Raw genomic sequence first — 14,870 nt, forward strand, 5'->3', positions numbered from 1 at the left:
CTTATTTCCCCAGCTATAAAATTAGGGGTTATTTCTTTTACTTCTTGGTATCTTAATTAATAGCAACAATGTTGCATAGCAATAGACTTGGATCAGTCAATTTGAGCCATTAAGTCATCAAGTAACAAGGCAAAATACTTTGGGGGTGGGGAAGCTGATTAGACAGGCTGGGTTCTCAAAATCACTCAAAAATAGTCAATTCTGATTCATTCAAGGATAAAATTGAGTGTTTTGAGCATTACATCAATGAATAATTCATCGTTTTTGTGTATTTTTTTCTGCTTGAACATGTTTAAGAGCTTTTGTGTAAGAAATACATATATGATTTCTTTCTTCAACTGAGAGAACCTAGACTGATACTTGAAAAAAAATTATTTACTATTTGTTTACAACATTCATTCCTTAAGTTTTTGAGTTTCAAATTTTCTCTCCCACCCTCCTCCTCCCACCTCCCCTTTGGTGGCTTGCAATCAGATATAGATTCTACATATACCTTCACATTAAACATTAGTCAAGTTGTAAAGAAAAATGATTTATAACCAATAGAATGAATAATGAGGAAGAAGAAATAAAAAACAAAATGAAAAAGAGAGAGAGCAAGCAGTTTGCTTCAATCTGCATTCAGACTCCCTAATTCTTTCTCTGGATGGAAAGGATGCCCTTTCAGAGTCTTTTGGAGATGTCTTATAACCTTGCATTGCTGAGGGGAGCCCAAGTCTATCAAAGCCAGTCATCACAGATACACTGTGTATAGATTGATACTTTTGGTATTGGAAATGTGTGATTTCTGATGTTGTTGTTTTGGGTAGATTTGATTATTTTTAAATAATTAAATAAATCTAGCTTCCCTACCTCCACTACATATAGAAGGCATGTAGCCTCAGGGCATTACTCTATGTTGATTTTGTAGTACTAACAAGTTTTTTGATGGAAGGCCTAATGACTTGGATTAGATCTTGGATCCCTTGATGTCTAAGCAAGAGAATTCCGAACATTCAAATTCATTATACCGTCAGTTTTCTTAGGTTGGTATGAATAGGGTGTCAGTGAGACCAACAATCTGGGTTAGATTCTTGTGTGGGTTGGTTAACTTTGTTCTAGTCACAGTATGCCAACTAGCCAGCAGACACATGCTTTTGGTTTTGTGTAGTGCCAGGCAAAGAGTGTGATTTAATCCATCCAAACCCTACTACTAGGAAAAAATAAAACAAAACCCCAAACTCAAAGTCTGCACTTTCCTCATGGTAGGTCAGCATCATTGTCATGGTATGACAAGACCATGTTCCACACTGACTGAAGAAGTTGCTATAATCATATTTTGGGGGCTTTTGTTTATCTTGAGACCTATTTACTGGTTTTTGTTATTAAATAGACAGGATAGCCACATTTACAAAACATGATGGATGGATGAAAGCAGAGGGATGACTGTCCTATCTAAATTTTCAATCCAGATATCTCAAAATGGACTTCTGACTATTACAATTATTCTTCTTCCCATACCACACCATTGTCCAGAAACCTACTTTTTGTTAATCCCATATATTTCAGATTATTTTAACATTACTCAATAACATTCTTTGAATAATAGAGTAGTGTATTCTATTCCTGGCAAGCCTCACCTTGATCTGCATTATCATTTAGGCCCCATCTGAAAACATCATTAATTTAAATAAGCAATAGAGACTGAAATAAAATTCCATTCATGCTTAACTCTCCAATGTGGTTTGGAAAGTCTTTCTTCTTAAGCCAGTCTTATGTTACATGCTGGATGGTCTTTGCTTTGACCACCTCATAAAAAGGGGCTCATAAATACTTTTCATGTGTTATTTAAACTAGCAGCACTCCCTGAGGCACTGCGTTTTTAGTTTTTAAAAAATCCTTTGTGTATATCGAGAACATTTCTAAACCAGTAGCGGAGGTAAAAGTACATTTCAACCTGAAAAGGCCATGTTCTTTCCCTATCAAGCCACAAATTTTCTTGCTCTTTGCTGATAAAAAGAATGCACTTCCCAACAAAATGTCACTTGATTTATGTGTTTTCTTTCTAAACATAATCCATTGTGGGATGGGTGTAAGAGTTAGAAAATAACATACCTTTTGCTTGATGCTATTGACACTGGAAATGTGGCCCATGAGCAGACAGATGCTCTAGAAAAGTCCAAGGCACAATTGTTTACAGCTCTGGATGACCCTGAAGGTACATGCATTATAATGATGTCTGCTACTTCCCTACCTTCACCCCCACACCCCTAAAAAGATCCCTTAAATCCTCGATTTTATGGGAAGGGATAGACATTGACTATGCTCTGACACAGCTTTGGTAGTACACTAAAAAGCTCATCTCTTCTTCATGGTAGGGTCAAATGGAACCAATATCTATCTAATTAAGTAGGGTTAATTCTAATGTTATGTGTCCTCTTCTAACACTTATAGATTCTTTCTCAGTGCCTTGAATGTGGGCCTCCATCTTGCTTTCTTTCCTTCTCTTAACATGTACACATATCCTCTATATTAAAAAAAAAATTTAAACAGGTAAAAACTTCAATTGATTTTGCTCACTTCTCCTTAGATTGCCAATTCTTTTCCACCTACTTTTCATGGCTCAATTTCTCAAGTAGTTCAACATCTCTACTTCCTCACTACTTGGTCCCTTAAATTATGGAATTTTAGAGTTAGAAGGATCCTTGGGGTCAACTATTCCAAGCTCCCTCTGATGTATTTCCTTTCCATCATTTTCCTGACCTCTTCCTGAATATTTCTGGTGACATCAGCTCACTGCTTTGAAAGCCTGTCTTTTCCACTGTTCAATAGTTCTAATTGTTAGAAATTCCCTAGAGAATCTATCTTCTCTAAGACTTTACAGAAATATTTCTTTGTTTTTTTTTTTAAGTTCTACAATACTCTTCTCTTTATAATTCATGGTCCTTTCTATTTCTTCTTTACCTCTTGGTTGAAAGGGTTAGTACTGAGTACCCTTTTCTTGATTAAACTCTATCATTTTTGAAATTCATGATGTTTTTACTTTCCCATTTAGGGCAATGAATACGAACCTGGAATTAGTAAAACTTGGTTTTGACTACTGCCTCTGAAACTTGCCCACTATAAGAGCATGGGCAAGTCATTTAATTCTCAACCAGTTCCCTAATTTGTAAAAAAGGAGAAGAAGAGTAAAATGTCTGTAATATTTACTTAATAGAGTTGTGAGGATCAGATAAGATAATGTATAGAAGTTCTGTAAAACTCTTAAAGCCTTGATAGACAGAAAGTATTATGGTTCCCCTTTCTCTCTAACACTCTTCTACCGGCTTCTTTTCCTTTCACCATTTTTCTATGCGTTGCTCAGAACTCAGCCCTTGTTCATCTGCTTTGCCTCTTTCATGCTCTTGTATGTGTTTATGTGTGTAGGAGGTGAGTGGCAGAGGTGGTGGTAGTTTTGTGTTGTTCATCCCTTCTTATGGTTTTAACTTGCATTATATATGGCTACCTTCAAAATTTATGCATTTGGGTTTGATTTCACCAGTCCTCAATCCTGTGTTTGTAATTAACTTTTAGCTATCTGCATTGATAAGTTTCAGGTGTCAATGCAACAAATCTGTTATACTCAACAAATTTCAACCTCCTCTGCCCAATTTTCTCTCAATTTCCTTGAGGTTACTGACCAAATTTTCATCCACATTTTGAATGATAATAATAACTCACTGAAAAAAATCTATTTAAAAAATTTATTATCTCATCCACTCGACTTACTATTGAATAATAATAAAAAAAACACAACAAACATGCATAATACAATGAAACACGTTTGACAAAATTCCCACATTTGACAAAAATATATGACTCATTCTGGATTTTAAGTCTATGATTTTATTAATCTAAAGTTCTTTTAAAGTTGTCAAAAGTCTTTCAACATTTTTTCTTTATAAAACTATTATCCATGTGTAAATTGTTCTTGTAGCTCTGCTAACTTCATCCTGCATTAGTTCACAGAGCTCTTCCTAGTTTCCTCTGAAACTATTCATTTCTTATGGCACAATAATATTCCACTAAATTCATAAACCATAATTTCCTCATCATTCCAGTAGACACCTTCTTAGTTTTCAGTTTGGGGTTCTTATGAGGAGATATGCTATAAATATTTTTTTATATATGATTGCATATCTTCTTTCTCTGATCTACTTGGCCATGTAGATGTAGTAATGGTATATTCGAATAGCATTCCAAATTGCTTTCCACAATGGCTCAATCTCTGGCCCCATCAACTATGCATTAATGTTCCTGTTTTCCCATAGTTCTTCCAACATTTGTCCTTTTCCTCTTTTGACATTTTTGCCAACTTGATGGGTGTGAGAATAGCTCACTTTTCCCATAGCAATTTGTTTACAAAATGCTTTTCTTACTGTAACCATGAGAGGCAATACAAGTGTTATTTTCATTATTTTACAGATGAATGAATTGAGGTGTAGAGAACTTTAATGATTACCCAAAGTCACTGAGTTACCTATCACTTTTCCACTAGTAAATTCATGTCAGTTGCAAATTCTCATTAGTTCTATAGCTCAGAATATTGGGCTAGATCAGCAAACTGCATATTGGATGAAGACTGACTAAACACTTCCAAACTGACATCAAAGTTATTACAGGTAAGAGCATGGGAATTATGGTGCTGGAATTAAGCTTCCCTTTGTCTATGAAATCTTGGAGGACATTAATGTCAGAACCGCCCAGCTGGAAGTATTGGATTATAAAGTGAAAGTGGGCATAAAGGCTTATAGAAAAGAATAAAATGACAATTATTATATATAACCAATTGATATATATATGTTTATTTATATATACATATATGTGTGGGTGTGTATATATGTATATTATAACTGATTGATCAGTATTTATTATTTAAGCACCTATTATGTGCCAGGCACTGTACTAAACACTGAGGATATGAGAGAAAAAAGATGGTCCTTGCCCTCGAGGAGCTTACAATCTAATATAACAATATAGGTGTGTGTGTATTTACATGCACACAGACACATATATACACACACCATATATATGATATATATTTCATAATTAATAGTATTATTATAAGAAGCAAGACAGTATTTTAGAAAGTTCATTGTACTCTTTGAACCAAGGCAGGAGAGGGTATGATACCTCTTAGCAATGTGATAGTTGGGAACTCACCCTTTTTGATACTCCATTTCCTCACTTATAAAATAGAAGATAAAATATCTATGTTGGAGGCAGTACAGCATAGTTGACAGAGAGCTAGAAAAATTCATTGAATCTTTCTATATCTTGAGCAACTCTTAGGATGTAAATTGCAGAGAATATGCAGCCTTCATCGGAAGAAGGAGTTTCCTCATCCCGGTGTTCTCTATGTCAATGAAATCACAGGTCTTCCCCGTTCCTCTCCCTGTAAGAGCAAGTGCGGTCTTGTGGGAAGGGAGCTTGCCTTTAAACCATGAAGAACTTCATTCAGGCTACCTCTGATGCTTACTGGCTATATTTAGGAATAAATATGAGAATGTGGCACAGCTTCCAATATTGGAAACCAAATGGCAGAGTAGAAAGTTTTTATATTGGGTGCCTGGAGTATAGTTTTGGTCCTGGTTTTGCCACTTACTAGCCAGAAGTCATGACCTCTCTGAGACTCAGCTTCCCCATCTGTTAAATCAGAAAGCATTGCTACCTCCCATGGCTACCAAAGAGAGTTGTTGGGAGGATAAATTTAGAGCACATATGTGAAAGTGCTTTGTCCACTAGAAAGTGCTTCATAAACCCATGATCTTGCCATCATCACATTCCATGTTTCTCAGATAATAGTGAAAATTCAGAACTAATTTATAATGTAAATACATTCAACAAATCAATTATCTTTCACATTTGGATATTCTTGTGGGAATAAATCAGTCAACAATTTAATAAAAATGTAAATATATGAACAGGAACATCTTATTATCCAAACATTCAGCTGAGAGATAATATCTGACTTACAAAAACATCCTGGAAGGCATCCTGACCTGCTGAAGAAACTACTGGATTGAAAGGAGGGAATTATGTAATCTTGGGTAGTTCATTAACTCAGTTTCTTCCTCTGTAAAATGAGAGTCTAGGACTAGATGATCTTGATAGTCCTTGCCCATGCTAAAGTCCTATGATTCTCAACAATCAAGTCTCAATAGAAGTGAACATTTATATGCAAATTTAATTCAATGTTTTCTAATTCCTTTCACCATCTGTAAAACCTCAAATTGACCACAATTCTGGTTTTGGACGCTGTTTTTAAAATTCTAATTAGTACTACTGGTTTTACAATTTATGTGGCAGTTACTGATCAGTTTCTAATCTACATCAGTGGTGGGAGTTTCCAATCAATCAATCAATCAAACACTTATTAAGCACCTACTGTATGCCAGGCACTGTACTAAGCACTTAAGATTCAAAGACAAAAAACCCCAACACTCTGCACTTTAGGAGTTTGTATTCTATTTAGGAAAAGTGTCATGCAATATAAAATATGTAAAGATATTCATCAAAAACAAAATAAAATAAATTGAGAGTGATTTTGTTAGGAAAGGCTCTAATAGATGGAGTGGTGGTGGTGGTGACATGATAAAAAGCCTCAAGTCTGAGCTGAGCTTTGAAAGAAACTAGAGATTTCAAGAGGTGGAACTTTTACAAGACTGAAAAGTAGAAAATTGAAATGAGACTTATTCACTAGAACAGTTGGGTGGCTCTCCCAAGATTCAAGCATAGACTCCCAAAGAAACAATATCTGGGATCTTCACAGCTCTGCAAATTCTTGTGTAGTAGTTGTTACTATATAAATTGTGTATGGGGTGTTCATGAAGGACTAGAACCTGTGATGTGAGGGCTTACTGAGCCCTCCCCAGGGCTACACATGCCATTGTGGTGTCTACCTGTTACCTAATTCTCACCTATGGTTCCAAGAAGCAGAAGCATGTGTAGCAGCCACACCCAGGTGAAAACATCTCAGCAGAGAGGCTAAACCAGATTGAGGATAACCAAAAGGCCTCAAACCCATAAGTGAGTTAGGGGGATGTCTGCCCCAAGAGTGTGGAGACTTGTCCTGGCAGAATGGGTGGATGAGAACAATTTGTTCCAAAGGCCATGAAGGTGGCTGAAGCAGGCTCTGTGGAGTGCTTAGAGCTTGGTTAGACAGTAAAGAAGTCAAGGTCCTCCATTGCATCCCAGGCCATTGCCAGTCACCCTGAGTTTTGTCCTGCTACTGGACTTCAATGATTCTGGAAAAGAGGAAGGCTGATAACTTCACGCATCTCTGCCTCACTTAAATCCAATTCATGTGCAAGTCAAGACCTTACTCTGTGATGTTATTGGTTCTCTTTGAAAATGAAGGACAAGAAGCAATAACGGTGGTTTACACTGAAGAAAATGATAAAAAAAAATTTAAAAAGTATCTATTTGCACACCCAGGTCCTTATCTGTCTATAAACGTTTCAGATTGCTTGCTTGTGTACTTTAAAGACAGTAGCAGCAACAAAAGAAGGTATCAGAATCACAGAAGAACATAATCTCAGAGGACCTCAGAGGCCGTCTAAGTCAAGGACATAGATGGACAAAAATCCCCTGTATGATATGACAACAAGCAGATGTCAAGCCTTTTATGGTGTTTCTATTTTTTTGAAAAAGTGATTTTTAAAATAGCACCTGTGTTTCAGTTAATGACCCTTGTCAGCCCCATGCTGCTAAAGTTCCTGGACCCAACCACAACATTTGGCCACTAAAATTATATTCTTTGATGTTGGGTTTCCATGTGCAAATTACAGGGAGAACTGGGGCAAGTAGATAACCCAAGAAAAAAGAAATTCAGAAACACCTCTGCCTGAAAAATGTAAACCACTGAAGCAAAACTTCTCAGTTATTCAGAGAATTGCTGCAATTCTGCTCTTCATACTCAGGTAGCAATGGTAATTTACTCCTCCAGAAAATCAAATGAATACCTAGCCCGAGCACCTCATTCATTTTTTCACTTCCACATGATAACAATTTTCAGTGCCTTTCCTTCTAGTGAATTCTAGTGTATGAACCATTAATCATCTCTCGAGAGCAATCAAATGAACTTAGTGAAAGAGGCTCTTAAAATGAAAAGAATTTTTGTTTTCTGTTGAATTTCAATAAAAGGTAAAGGAAAATTCCATTCTCTCTAAGTATGAGGAAAACACAGGTTTTCCCTTTTCCCCAATCCTGCCTACAGTTCCCTGGTTCACAGTTTCCATCCAGTGGTTTACCACTCCCAGCCTTTAAAAAAAAAAAAGCAGCTATTTAAAGTGTTCTGGAAGTTGACATTTTGTTTTACCTTTTCTCTGCTTTGAAGTCCTTTCCCCATGCTGTGGCTGGTAATGGGCTATGATGTGTTGAAGTTGGAAACAAAGCAGCAGGCCAAAATGAGAACACCCCCCTCCCACCCATTTAGAGGCTCGGGAGCAATGCCGTGCTATTCTACAAACATTCAGATGTGGGGTGAATACTTCACAATCTCAGGGGGGCAGTCATTTAAAGTTCTCTAAACACTTGAATGACTCTGGCTAATCCTCAGTATAGCCATTGTGAGATATTCCCACATTTTTGAAGATGGGTGAATGGAGGCACGTGAAGGTTAAAATCACAGAATTAGCAGCAATGGACTGCATGGGCTACATGTTACTCAGCCATGAAGGATACAAAAGAGTCAGTCTGAGAAATCTAAATAATGAAATTGAGAGCTTTGTACTGTTAGGATATAGGGTACTGCACATCACTCTAAGACAGTGGGAATGAACTTTTTTAAAACATAAAACTAAACTAAATTAATAACTTTGAAGTGAGAATCCTGAATCTTTGCCTTTAATTAAGTTGTAAAACTTTGAATACTATTTTAGGCAATAAAGCAAAAAACAAAGCAAAACAAAGAAACAAACAAAAACAACAACCCAAAATGCTACTCAGGTGTGGCCTTCTAAATCCTTAAGTTAAGCCTTTTGACTGTATCCAAATTTTACAGTCAAATACCTTAAGGCCGAAGGTTCCCCACACCTGGGTTAGGTTAATAAGACATGTGGTTGTGACACAGTGCCAATCTAATTTAAAATCAACCAAAAATATCTTAATACCAAAATATAGTAGAATGCTGGATATCTTTCTTAAATTTTAATGAAGAGGAGAAAATGCAATTTTATCAGTCTTTGACAACTAAAGGTAAATTTCATTATTCTAATGGCGGTATAATTATGGTGATATGACATACAATAAAATAAGATTATAAATGGTTTCCCCATCGATATTGATTGCATCAAACTCTGTAACATTGTAGTCTCCTAGAAAAGATTTGTAACCACTGAGAAGAGTTTAGAATGGCCAGCAAGACAAGAAAACCCAAGGCCAAGTGGATAAAGAAGGCCTCTTGTCTGGATAATGAAATTCAGTTAGATGAATAACCAATAGAACTCACATATTAGTACATCTAATGGATCATAAGAACCTGACACAGTCCAGCAAAGAAAGTACAATGAGAGCTATGGCTTTGGTGAAAGAAGCTAAGTATATAAAAGAAAAGATAAAAAACAAACTATATTGAGTAAAAGAGTATGTGCAGAACCACTGCTCAGAGTGGATTTGGAGTCAGGAAAACCTGAATTATTTTTTATGAAAAAGATGTAGATATGCCAACTAGAAAATAATGTTATTAGATAGATTTAAAACTGGGTGTTTGGCTGTTCTCAGAATATTTGTTATTGGTTTCAATAGTAACTTTGCAACCATTCTCCATCTATTTATCTTTTTTATCAATGATTTGGATAAAAGCGTAGATCAAATGATCATCAAATTAAAAAGTTATTCATAGCTGGAGGGTGGTAGCTAACACTCTAGATGACAGATTCATGGACTGAAAAGATCTTGTCAAACTAGAATATTGTACTGAACCAAATAACATGCACTTCAGTAGTGCTAAATAGAAAATCATACACTTAGGCTAAAAAAAAAAATCAACTTCTCAAGTAGGTTTGTCTGAAAAAGACCTGAGGCTTCAGTGCAGCTAGGTGGTGCAGTGGATAGAGCTCTGAACATGGAGTCAGGAAGACGAGTTCAAATTCAGCCTTAGACACTAGCTGTCTGACTCTGGACAAGTCACGTAACCATTGTTTGTCTCAGTTTCATCAGCTATAAAAAAGAGATAATATGAGCACCTCCCTCACAAAGCTGTGGGAGTCAAACGAAATAATATTTGTAAAATGCTTATTCCCTCACCCATTTGTCAACAAGCATTTATTAAACACTATGTGCTACACACAGTGCTAAGTAGAGGGGATATAAGTAGAATCAGAAACAGTTACTACCTTCAAAAAGCTTACATTCTAATGGGGAAAAGGAACATATAAATGGGAACTGAAAGGGAAGCTGAGGACAAAGGTACTGGCCATTGGGATATGGCAGAAAAAAAATCAGATACAGATGAGTCAGTTGTGCAACCTGGAGAGGAATGAAAATATCTTTGGCCTTCACCTTAAATAGAAGGTTATGAGCAGAACCAGCCAATCAGAAGATGAGGCTTCAGTGATCAAAAGGCTTTCCAGTGTGAGGAGTGGTCCAGAGGGAGTGAACCTCCATGGTAATGAGTTTTCTATGGCATGGCAGACAAAGTCCTATGAAGATGAATCAGCAAAGCAACCTGGAAAGGAATGAATCAGGAAAGGACTCTTAAAGGGGGTAGTAAATGAGCTTAGCCTTGAAGGAAAATAGAGGTTCCAAAAGGTAAAGGTAGCAGCATTTCACATATGGGGAAGAGCAGGCAGCTGTCTTAGTTTATCTAGAACAGTGATGTCAAACTTAAATAGAAATGGGCACCACTGTATATAAGGATGTTTTCCTATTGACCTAGAAAATAACATATTAACATTATCTATATACATTGTATTTATATTTATTTTGTTAAATATTTCCCAATTACATTTTTAATTTGGTTCTGGTTGTACTTGGGCTTGCATTTTAATTTAGTTCTATTTGTATGACACTGGACAAGTCACTTAATCCAATTTGCCTCAGTTTCCTTATCTGTAAAATGAGAAGGAAATGGCAAGCTACTCCAGTATATTTGCTAAGAAAACCCCAAATGGGATCAACCCTTCATACTAACTTATTCCCATATCAAATCAGTTTCCAAGTCTTGTCAACTTGACCTTCATGATATTTTTCCATCCATCCCATTCTCTCCACTTATAGAGTCTTGGCTCTAGTTTAGGACCTCACCTCTTACCTGAACTATAGCAATAGACATGATTGAAAAACAATTGAACAACAATAATAACCTAAACTCCAACTGAGATCTCAGGTTCAAGGTAGGGGCAGACTATATGTTTGACACCTCTATTCTAGAACATAGACTGCATGGAGGTGAATAAAGTTAAATAAGGCTGAAAAAGGAGCCACATTATCCAGAGTTTAGAATGACAAAACAACTTTAATCTTATTTTTAATTTATGGAATAAAACAAGCATTTCCATAACATAGTACAATAGAAAGATGATTGTACATGAAACTGTAAATCTACTGTATACAATTTGCTATTCCTTTCAAATATACAACAAAATTATCATGTACATTTCTTTTTTTCTTCCCTCCCCCTGCCCTGCCCTAGACTACCATTAGACCAATATATATATATATATCTCCTCAGTTCTTTCTCTGGATGCAGATAGCATCTTTTGTCATTATGCTTTATAGTTAATTTGGATATTTATAATGTTCAAAATAACTTATTTGCTCAAAGTCATTCTTAAAACAATATTGCTGTTATACTTTCTCTTGGTTCTGCTATTTCACTTTTCATTATTTCATGCAAGTCCTTCCATGTTTTTCTAAAATCATTGAATTCATCATTTCTTATAGCAGAGTAATATTCCATCATGAACACAAACCACAACTTGTTTAGCCATTTGCCAATTGATGGGCATCCCTGCAATTTCCAGTTCTTTGCCACCATGAAGAAAGCTGCTATAAACATTTTAGAACATATAGATTCCTTTCCCTTTTCCCTAATTGTCTACAGAAATAGACCAAGTAATGGTGTTGCTGGGTCAAAGTAGTTTAATAACTCTTTGGGCAAAAAAAAAAGTTTTTTATCTTAAAGGTAATGAAGAGTCATTGATATTTCTTGAGCTGGGGAGTAACATTGTTAGAACTGTGCTTTAGGAGTATTTATTTGGCAACTGTGTAGAGGATTGATTAAAGATAGGAAAGATTTTGATCAAAGAGATCAGGAGTCTATTGCTAAAGTCCAGGTAAGAGATAAGATCCTGAACTAGAGCCAAGAGTCTGTAAGTGGAGAAAATGGGGTGGATGGAAAAATATAATGGAGGCCAAGTTGATGACTTAGAAACTGATTGGATATGGGGACAAGTTGAGTATGAAGGGTTGGGGTAGACCCCTACTTAGCTTATGAACCTAGATGACTAGACAAATGTTGCTATCCCCAACAGAAATATGGGCATCAAGAAGAGAAAAGGGTTTAGGGGGAAAGGTAATGAGTTTAATTTTGGCCAGATTGGATTGGAGATATCTATAGGAATCTAAGGAGAAGTCTCCACAAGCAGAGAAACAGGACGTGAGCTCAGGAGACAATTGATATTTAGATCTAGGCATTATCTGCATAAATTCAATAGTTGAATTCACAAGAGTTGAATTCACAAATTACCAAGAGAGAATACAAAGAAATTAGAGGAGAAAATGCAAGACAGAACCTGGGGTGCATCCCCACATAATGCATGGATGATAATTCTGCAAAAATAACTGAGAAGGGTTGGTCTTTTACATAGGATGAGAACCACAGCAGAGTGGTCTTAGTCACCATAACAGGAGAAAGTATTCATGAGGAGGTGATCAATTATGACAGAAAGGTTGTCAATGATAAAGGCTGATAAAGGTCACTGATTTAACAATAAAGTAATCACTGGTAACTTTAGAGGAGGGGGTTTCAATTAAATGTTTTTGTTTGTTGTGTCTGACTCTTGGTGATCCCATTTGGGGTTTTCCTTGGCAAAGATATTGAAGTTGTCATTTCCTTCTCCAACTCATTTTCCAGATGAGGAAACTAAGGAAAACATGGTTAAGTGACATGCCCAAGGTCACACAGTAAATGTCTGAGGTCAGATTTGAACTCAATGAGATGAGTCTTCCTGACTCCAGGATCTGCACACTATCCACTGCACCACCTTGAATAGTGGAAGTCATATTATTCAAGAGTAAGAAGTGAACAAGAAATGGAACTACGGAGACCAACTTTTCCCCTTAGAAGTTTGTCTATTAAATAGCTTAAGGGATGGTGGGGTCAAGTTAAGATTTTTTAAGGATGAAAGAAATTTGGGCACGGTTGAAGGCAGAAGGGAAGAAATCAGTGGATAAGAAGAGATTAAAAATTAGAGAGGGAAGAGGAGATGCACTGAAAGGAAAAACTGCCAGAGGAGATTCCCAGGGAGGGGAATATGAGAATTCATTGAAATAATAGGGAATGCTTTTTTTTTTTTTCCTGGATAAGAGAAGATTTAGGGTGTTAGTGATGGTGGTGGTGGTGGTGGTGAGAGATCATAATAGTTGTCTTTTATCATTGAAAGGCTGTCATAAATAATCAGTGGTTGCCAAAGTGGGATACCTTGGGAGGTGGCAGGTCCCCTTTTCCTGGCAATCTTCAAGCTGAGAGTGGATGAGCACTCATTGTGTGTTTATTACATACAGTGAGAATTCTTTGCAGATGTGACTTGCTAGATGGGTACTGAGGTAGGGCCTTTCTAAGTCTACAATTCCATGATTCTAGAATATCTTACATGAATAATATAAAAGGACAATTTTAGGAATATTTATTTATACAAATTTATATGAAACATACAAAGGGAAAGGGGGTAGATAGCTCTCAGAAAATTGTAGAACTCTTTTAAGGACCCTAACCTCCCAGAAGCAAAGGTTGCTCCATTATTATATTGGTGACATTATATGACTGTGAATCCTGCATCCCTTTAGTCTTGAAACAACTGAAAATACCTGTCACAGAGAGCAATGAAGACATGCCTGTGTGTGCATGATTGCTATTGTTGTGCAGATTGTTAACACATACAAAAAAAAAAAAAAGAACTACGGAGAAAAACCGAAGTGAAGAATTTTATCAACAAACTATGAGATTGAAAAAAAAAAGTGGCCTGGTTATGTGAAGAATAAAAAATAGCCTTTGGAGAAAGAGCCTCTCGGTTACGGCCATGCTCGGACTTTGGGCCGCTTGGGCGGCTCTGTTAGACCTCCGGTCCCAGCTACTTCTTTACCGCTGTTGCTGACTCCTGCACGGGGCCGTAAGAGCCGCAATGACCCGCCCTCCAAGTCCAAGACCCGGCGCTTGCGAACCTCGATAAATCCCGCCGAGATGTACACGCTAATGGAGCGTTGTATAAGAGTTACAGACTGCGAAGGCTCAGGCTTGAGTTCATGGAAGACGTTTGGAGAAAAGCATATGACCAGAAGGCTGGGCTGCTGAAAGCTGGCCAGGATCCTGAGGAACACAAGGAGCCCATGACCTGGAACCAAGCAGACGATGCTGGGCTGCAGGCCCTGGGAATCTCAAGGCTTCGGCATCGAGAGCAGGAGCAGGAGGGGCTCCGGGAGCTGCAGGAGATGCAGAAGGCCCGGGAAATGGAAGCTTTTGTCCAAGAAAAGGAGGCAGAAGTTCTACAGTTGCAGGAAGATGTGAAACATTCATTACTCAGTATAATTTAGAGGAGAAGATTGAAGTCTCTCTACAATCCTCCAACCCACAACTGGGCCCTTATGGACTTAGGGCTGCCAGGGCCTCTGTCACAGTGCAGCTCCTCCCC

At 37.1% G+C, this 14,870-nt stretch overlaps 1 pseudogene; it reads left to right on the forward strand.

Annotated features, from left to right (window-relative positions):
* The first annotated feature begins 8,613 nt into the window (after nucleotides 1-8,613).
* The window catches only part of LOC138170279 (small ribosomal subunit protein mS26 pseudogene), a 10,077-nt pseudogene continuing 3,820 nt past the window's right edge, over nucleotides 8,614-14,870 (forward strand).

The sequence above is a fragment of the Petaurus breviceps genome, unplaced genomic scaffold (genome assembly GCF_028583685.1).
Source record: "Petaurus breviceps papuanus isolate PSGF00001 unplaced genomic scaffold, PetGlider_PUasm1.0 38, whole genome shotgun sequence".
NCBI lineage: Eukaryota > Metazoa > Chordata > Mammalia > Diprotodontia > Petauridae > Petaurus > Petaurus breviceps.